This window comes from Urocitellus parryii, chromosome 4 (assembly GCF_045843805.1).
Source record: "Urocitellus parryii isolate mUroPar1 chromosome 4, mUroPar1.hap1, whole genome shotgun sequence".
Taxonomy (NCBI): domain Eukaryota; kingdom Metazoa; phylum Chordata; class Mammalia; order Rodentia; family Sciuridae; genus Urocitellus; species Urocitellus parryii.
Window position 1 is genome coordinate 49,370,293 of NC_135534.1, and position 6,591 is coordinate 49,376,883.

Genomic DNA, 6,591 nt, shown 5'->3' on the forward strand with positions numbered 1-6,591 from the left:
TTACTACTGAGGAAACAGGGGAAGCTCTGTCCCAGCAATGTCCAATAGAACTTCTGAAATGATAGTAATATTCTATATCTGTGCTAATATTGCAGCCATTAACCACATGTGGCTATTAAGCACTTAAAATGTGATAGTCACTGAGAGTCTAAAATCGTACCTTCTTTAATCTTAATTATTTTAAAAACAAATTTGAATAACCACATGTAGCTAGCAGGTACAGTGCGGGGTACAACATAGTTCTATACAATCATTCAAACGTGGGGGTCTCCCAGAATCCTTTCTTCCTCATCCTTCTATATACCTCTATCAAGTTCCAGTAAAATGTATGTTCACCATAATTGCGATTGTGTACAAATATGTACAGGGTGCACAGAAGTATGTGCTTCTCAATATCCTGGAGGGACTGGTTCTGCAACACCCTACAGGTACCAATACATGGGGGTGTTCAAGTCCCTTATGCAAAATAGCATAGTATTTGCATATAACCAACACACAGCCTCATGTATATTTTAAATCATTTTTAGATTACTTACAATAATAAGAATAATACCTAATATATTGTAAAAGCTATAGAAATAGTTACTGAATTGTTTAGAGAATAATGACAAGGAAAAAAGTCTATAAATGTTCAGACACAATGTTTACAATGGATGTAGAGGGATGGTTGATATGCAGTATCATTATCTTGCTGAATGAGGAAGCATGGTGGGTGACTTTCTTTTCCTCTTTCAACACCGTCATTACTACTAAATCACATTTATTAAAATCTGAGATAAGGGTATGCTTGATTCTTTTGTTGTTAGGGAGAAAGTATCATTCAGTTTACCTCAAATAATACACGGGGAGAGAAAAGAGAGATAAGGGAGACAGACTTCTCACTGAATCTAAGGAGAGGGCTCCTACTGTAGTATGGCTGAGAGATCACACTGGATCTAAGGAGGACCAAGGAACCACACCTCAGGGTTTCTGTGGACCTTCACTGCCCTGGACTATTCATGTGACTCTGTTTCTCATTCTACACATCCACATGTCTGCTCCATGTTCTCAATACAAGCCCCACTAATATGCTGGCTCCTGGTAATCTCTGATACCTTATAAACTATTTGGGCTCACAGTTAATCATGGTTGCCCCACTTTCCTTCAAATCATATTCCTTGAATGTCTGCTCCCACTACTAAACATTACATTCTCTCAGTGTTTCTCTTTTTAAATTCCCAAGTGAAAAAAAAAAATATGGCTATCCTAGATCTTCTTGTGCTAATTCATACTGTAGGTCCTTGATGAGCCTATGAATTTGTTACACTTGGGCTTAGCTTTCCACTTCCACCTGTCCAGTTAGTTGTGACCAAGGGGAGATAGGGCCACATGGTAAAAACAGGGATGCCCTTAGTAGCCTCTAGCCTCTAGAGATGACGAACAGAGAATTTTCCCTTGGGAGGGACTGTGGGTATAATCGTTAACTAACATATTGAATACCAACTTACAATATCTTCACTAGCTGGGACCATCTCTAATATGCCCATATCTGTGATCCTACGGTTAGCCTCTGGGACTTTGGCCCTTGAGGGGCCTGAATCTGGGACTTTGAATTGACTGTACAGCTAGAAGTTCCCAAATGGTTATGGTTGATTGGTTGGGGGAAACCCACTATTCTTCCCTCAACCCCTTCAGATTCCCCCATCCTTTCCCCCAATTCAGAGACATGAACAAGAAAGGGAAGGACATCATTTCCCGCACTTGGGTCTCAGAGCCACAAAAACAGTGCAGTCCCTTGAGAGGAAGCCTGTTGCTGAGGCCGCTGGAGTATTTCTGATTTTCTGCTTTATGCCTTAGTAATTCAGGGGTGATGTGGTTGGAGCCTGAAGGGATACTTTTGCAATTTCACCCCTGACAGCATTGGCTTGGGCTTCGACACTTGGACCACCTCTGACTCAGAGCTGAGTTAAAGAATTAAGTCTGCTACCTCCCAGTTCTGGCAGGGATGAGGATGGGTGTTGGCTGTGTGGGCCCTGGGAATCTCCTAGGCAGGCAGAATAGGCTTCACTGGGCCATGTGGCAGGACAGGAGAAATTGGAAATCTTCCATTCCCAACATGCCTTCCCCAGATGCTCTGAATATCTAAAATAAGCCCACAGACCCTTCTCTTACCTGGAGGCTTTGTTCTCCATTAAAATGCAACTCTTGAGACTGTCCAAGACTATCCTCAAAGGTAACATCAGTCCTGTAAGCTTTGTGGAAGACTGAATTTCAGTTTCTTTCCTCCTACTGTGTGGAGGGGTAGCAGTGGAATCCCAAGGGTGAGTGTGTGTATGTGTGTTTGTGTGTGTGGTGGTGGGAGTGGTGTATATGTGTGTATGTGTTGGGGTAGATGTGGGAGGTGAGATTGAAAGAATAAGCATGCTCAGAATTGGGGCTGAGATGCTACCGAGTGCAGAGCTATACTTCTAATAAAGACCTTCATCTTACTCTGGCCTGGCTGTGCCACTCATTCTCTGTGTCCTTGTTGGAGCAAGTTACTTGGTTTTCTCATATGTAAAGTAAAGCGATGGTTCAAAGGGCTTTCTAGTTCTGCATCAAGGGACCTGAAATAAATTCCTCCTGGAGGAGAATGAGTGAGAAGCAGCAGCTTACCCTGGAATCTCCCTATTCAGGCTTTTCAAGTCAAAGCAGTAGCTGTCACACACACTTTGGAGAAGTATAGAAGGTCTCGCAACTAAGATCAGACTTCCGCAGCTCACAGCCCCAAATTCCAGTCCCTGCCAGTCTCATCCCCAATCCAATTAGATAACTGTGGCCCTTCAAGTCACTTGACTGCTGCCTGCCAGAAAACTGTCTTAATAATTGTCCAAATTGCAATTTGTGCAATGTGAAGGGCAGGCACACCATGGAGTGGAGCAAAGCACACCTGCACAGCCCTTAGCAGTGGCCTGATGTACTACAGTGTTCTGCAGGGCAGAACGTGGGCTCAGGAGGCACCGGACACCTCAAAGACCATACCGTAGGGCAACAGTTTGCAAGCTGCTTGGCCCCACCTCAGAGTTTCTGAGTCAGTAGGTCTGAGGTGGACTTTAAAGATAAGCATTTCCAACAATTTCTCAGGTGAAGCTGATGGTTCCTGACTGGAGACCAGACGTTGAAAATCACTACCATCAAGTTTCAGAGGAGAAAAGTGTCTTAGAGGTCATCTAGTCCCCTCCCCAACTCAGAATCCTTTCTTATAGATAAGGAACTTGAAGGGAAGTGAGTTGTCTATATCACAGAGTTGTGACCCAATTTCTTAGCCAGTCTTCCTTCTACTCCATCATCTTGCTATTTATTCCCTGGATAGAGATACTGATGGAAAATCCAGCATCTTCCTCTGTCTCTCTGGAAATCTTTGAGAGGTGAGTTTGAGTCAGGGCTCCCTGGAAGCAGGGGAAGAACCTACAAGCCTCTAGCAAACTGGGAATTTCTTCCTTAAACTCAGGCTATATCAGTGCTGTGAAACCTAGACTCGTTAAAATGAGACCTTGATGGAGCACATGGCAACAGCTCCCTCCTTACCCTGGAGAGGAGAAGGCCTCAGCAAGGACAGCCAGTTCAGGAGTCAATGTGGCCAGGTGCACACCTGTAATTCCAGCAGCTCAGGAGGCTGAGGCAGGAGGATCATGAGTTCAAACCAGCCTCAGCAACTTTGCAAGGCCCTAAGCAACTCAGCAAGACCCTGTCTCTAAATAAACTATAAAAAAGGACTGGGGATGTGGCTCAGTGGTTAAACATTTATGGATTCAATCCCTGGAACCAAAAAAAGAAGAAGATGAAGGAGGAGCAGGAGGAGGAGGAGGAGGAGGAGGAGGAGGAGAAGAAGAAGATGACGACGACGACGACGTCGTCGTCAATGTGTAGAGCTACAGTTTCCTATTCAACTCTGCCAACTTTGCTGACCTTCTACTCTAACGAAAGAAAAGAAGGAGAGATTTCCTGACCTTACTTGGCAGACTCTTACTTATCTCCCTAAAGTGTGTGTGTGTGTGTGTGTGTGTGTGTATAACATCCACCATATATATATATATATATATATATATGGTGGATGTTAGGATAATGGCTAAGATGCTATAACAAAAGGGCTCCAAATATGATGACTTAAAGAAAACATGAATTCAGCACTGGGGATGTTGCTCAGTGGTAGAGTGCTTACTTAGCATGTATGAGGATCAATTCCCAGTACTTGGAAAGAAACAAACAAAATTAATTCTGGACCCCAAGTACAGAATGGCAGAGTCCATCTGATCCACACAGTCGTTAAAAGGCCCGAGTCTCTGCAGGGTATTGTTCTGCCATTGCCAAGGCCACTAATTTCATCTGCCTGGTCAAGGATGGACCACAGACTCTATGTGTTTCAGTTTTAAGAAAGGAATATAGTAGAAGTCCAGGGAAAGTTATTTTTTTTAAGCATCTGAAGCAAAGTTGTATCCTTTACTTCCACTCACAGCTCATTGGTGATAATTAGACACAAGACCACAGCTTTGCCTGTTGCCTATTGAGAACTTCGATTACTATAAAAGAAGGGAAGAATGGATTTAGGGTGATAACTGACAGTCCTGTCATGAGGGGTTCTATGATAATAAACATTACTCTGGAAATTTAAACTTAACCCAACCCAAAAAGCAAGTTCTACCCATTACTTACCTGAAATCAATTTTCTTCATGGATTCCCTGGCCAGCCATTTATGGGAACATTTCGGACTGTGAAACCTGGACTCATTAAGAGACTTTTCCAAAGGTGTTTAAGAAGAGGTCCTAGGTGGGCACAGTGGCACATGCCTGTAATCCCAGAAACTCTGGAGGCTGAGGCAGGAGGATCATTAGGCCAGCCTCAGCAACTCAGAGAGACTCTGTCTCAAAATAAAAAGAAAAAAGAAAAAGAACTACAGGCATAGCTCAGCAGTAGAGCATCCCTGAATTAAATCCCCAATACCAAAAAAAAAAAAAAAGAATAGATTCACACTTTGAGATGGTAATATGTATCAAGGGGTGGGAGGGGAAGGGAGGGGACATGGGAGTAGAAAAGATGGTGGAATGAGCTGGACATCATTACCCTAAGTACCTGTATGAAGACATGAATGGTGTGAATATACTTTGTATACATCCAGAGATATGAAAAATTGTATTCTATATGTGTAATATAAATTGTAAAGCATTTTGCTGTCATATATAACAAATTAGAATAAAAAATAAATTTAAAAAAGAAAAAAATTACAAACGCTCATACCCTTTGACCTTGTAAGTCCATGTTTGGGAATTTCCTCAATGGATACATTTGCTCACAGTGGAAATGAAATACACACTGTTGATAAAAGGAAAGATTGAATAAGATATGATATCCCCATAGAACAAAATAACATCTAGTCATTTTTTTTTAATGAGGAAACTTTTTATGGACCATGATGCAAAGATCTCCAAACTATACTGTTAAGTGAATAAAAAAGGTATAGAGCAGTATGTAGAATATGCTTCTATTTTCATAGAATAGAGTTAAAATAATATATCTACTATATCAATATATTAAAACACTTTTGATGAATAAAAATAAATCTATTTGTGTATTCATAAGATCATCCTGGAAGAATTCAAAAGAAACTCAGTGACAGAGTAAGAAGGTGAGGGAATTGGGCAATTAGATATATGGAGTACATATTTTTATACTTTTAAAATTTTAGACCGTGTGAATATATTGTCTCTTTAAAAAGAAGGGACGGGGGCTGGAGGTGTAGCTCGATGGTAGACAGTTTGCTTAGCATGTGTGAGGCCCTGGGTTCAATCCTCAGTACCCAGTTAAAAAATTAGTAAATAAAAAGGAAGGAAGAAAGAGAGAAAAGGAAGGAGGGAGGGAGGGAGAGAGGGGAGGAGGGAAGAAGAAGGCCTCCCCACCATGCAGCCACATCCTGCCTTGGCTACAATGACCCCTGAGGTTGCTGCTCCCAGGGCCTACCTGTCCTCTGCTGGCAACTACAGTGGACACTGTGAGTGTGACTGGGGCAGGGGGCACTGCTCTTCTCTTGGTTTCTATGGCACAAGTGTGAGATGAAAACCTTCCCTTTGGTTTCCTCTATTCTAGCAGAAACCAGCCCATAATGTGTAAATAGTGATGACTGATGATTCAAGAACAAAGAAAGGAAAGAAAAATAACAGATGCTAACTTCCAATGACTGTACAAATTCAGATCCTCTCCCAAGATCCCCCACTGACCTATCTCCTGCTGTGTTCCAGGCCTGGCGCAGTAGCAGGAGCCAATATTCATCACCACCAGGAGCTCTCCAGGAACGTTCCCACTGTAGAGTCCAAGCCAAACAGGCCCCAGGCTCTGGAGAGAGAAAGAAGTGTTCCCTTACTTCAGTCATGAGGTAGCTCCTCAGACCTTATTTATAGCCCCAGGACTGAACTCTCTCCAGGATGATTAGCAATAGGCATATCTATTCCCTTTGAGAAGCATCTTCTGCAGGCCCACAGGGTGTATTTTGGCCTGTGGTCCTCAAAAAATAATCGGACACAAATGCATTCATTATGTCCAGTCAGTAAACATTTAGATAACAAAATCAAATTAAAACA

The 6,591-nt window shown here is 42.4% G+C and overlaps 1 long non-coding RNA gene across 1 annotated transcript; it reads right to left on the bottom strand.

The window, feature by feature from the left end:
* Positions 1–4,807: 4,807 nt before the first annotated feature.
* On the bottom strand, positions 4,808–6,354 carry LOC144254389 (uncharacterized). Its single transcript, XR_013343483.1, has 3 exons — positions 6,232–6,354; positions 5,255–5,329; positions 4,808–4,877 (listed from the first exon to the last, which is right to left on the bottom strand). It is a non-coding gene; the product is annotated as an uncharacterized LOC144254389 (long non-coding RNA).
* Positions 6,355–6,591: the final 237 nt, after the last annotated feature.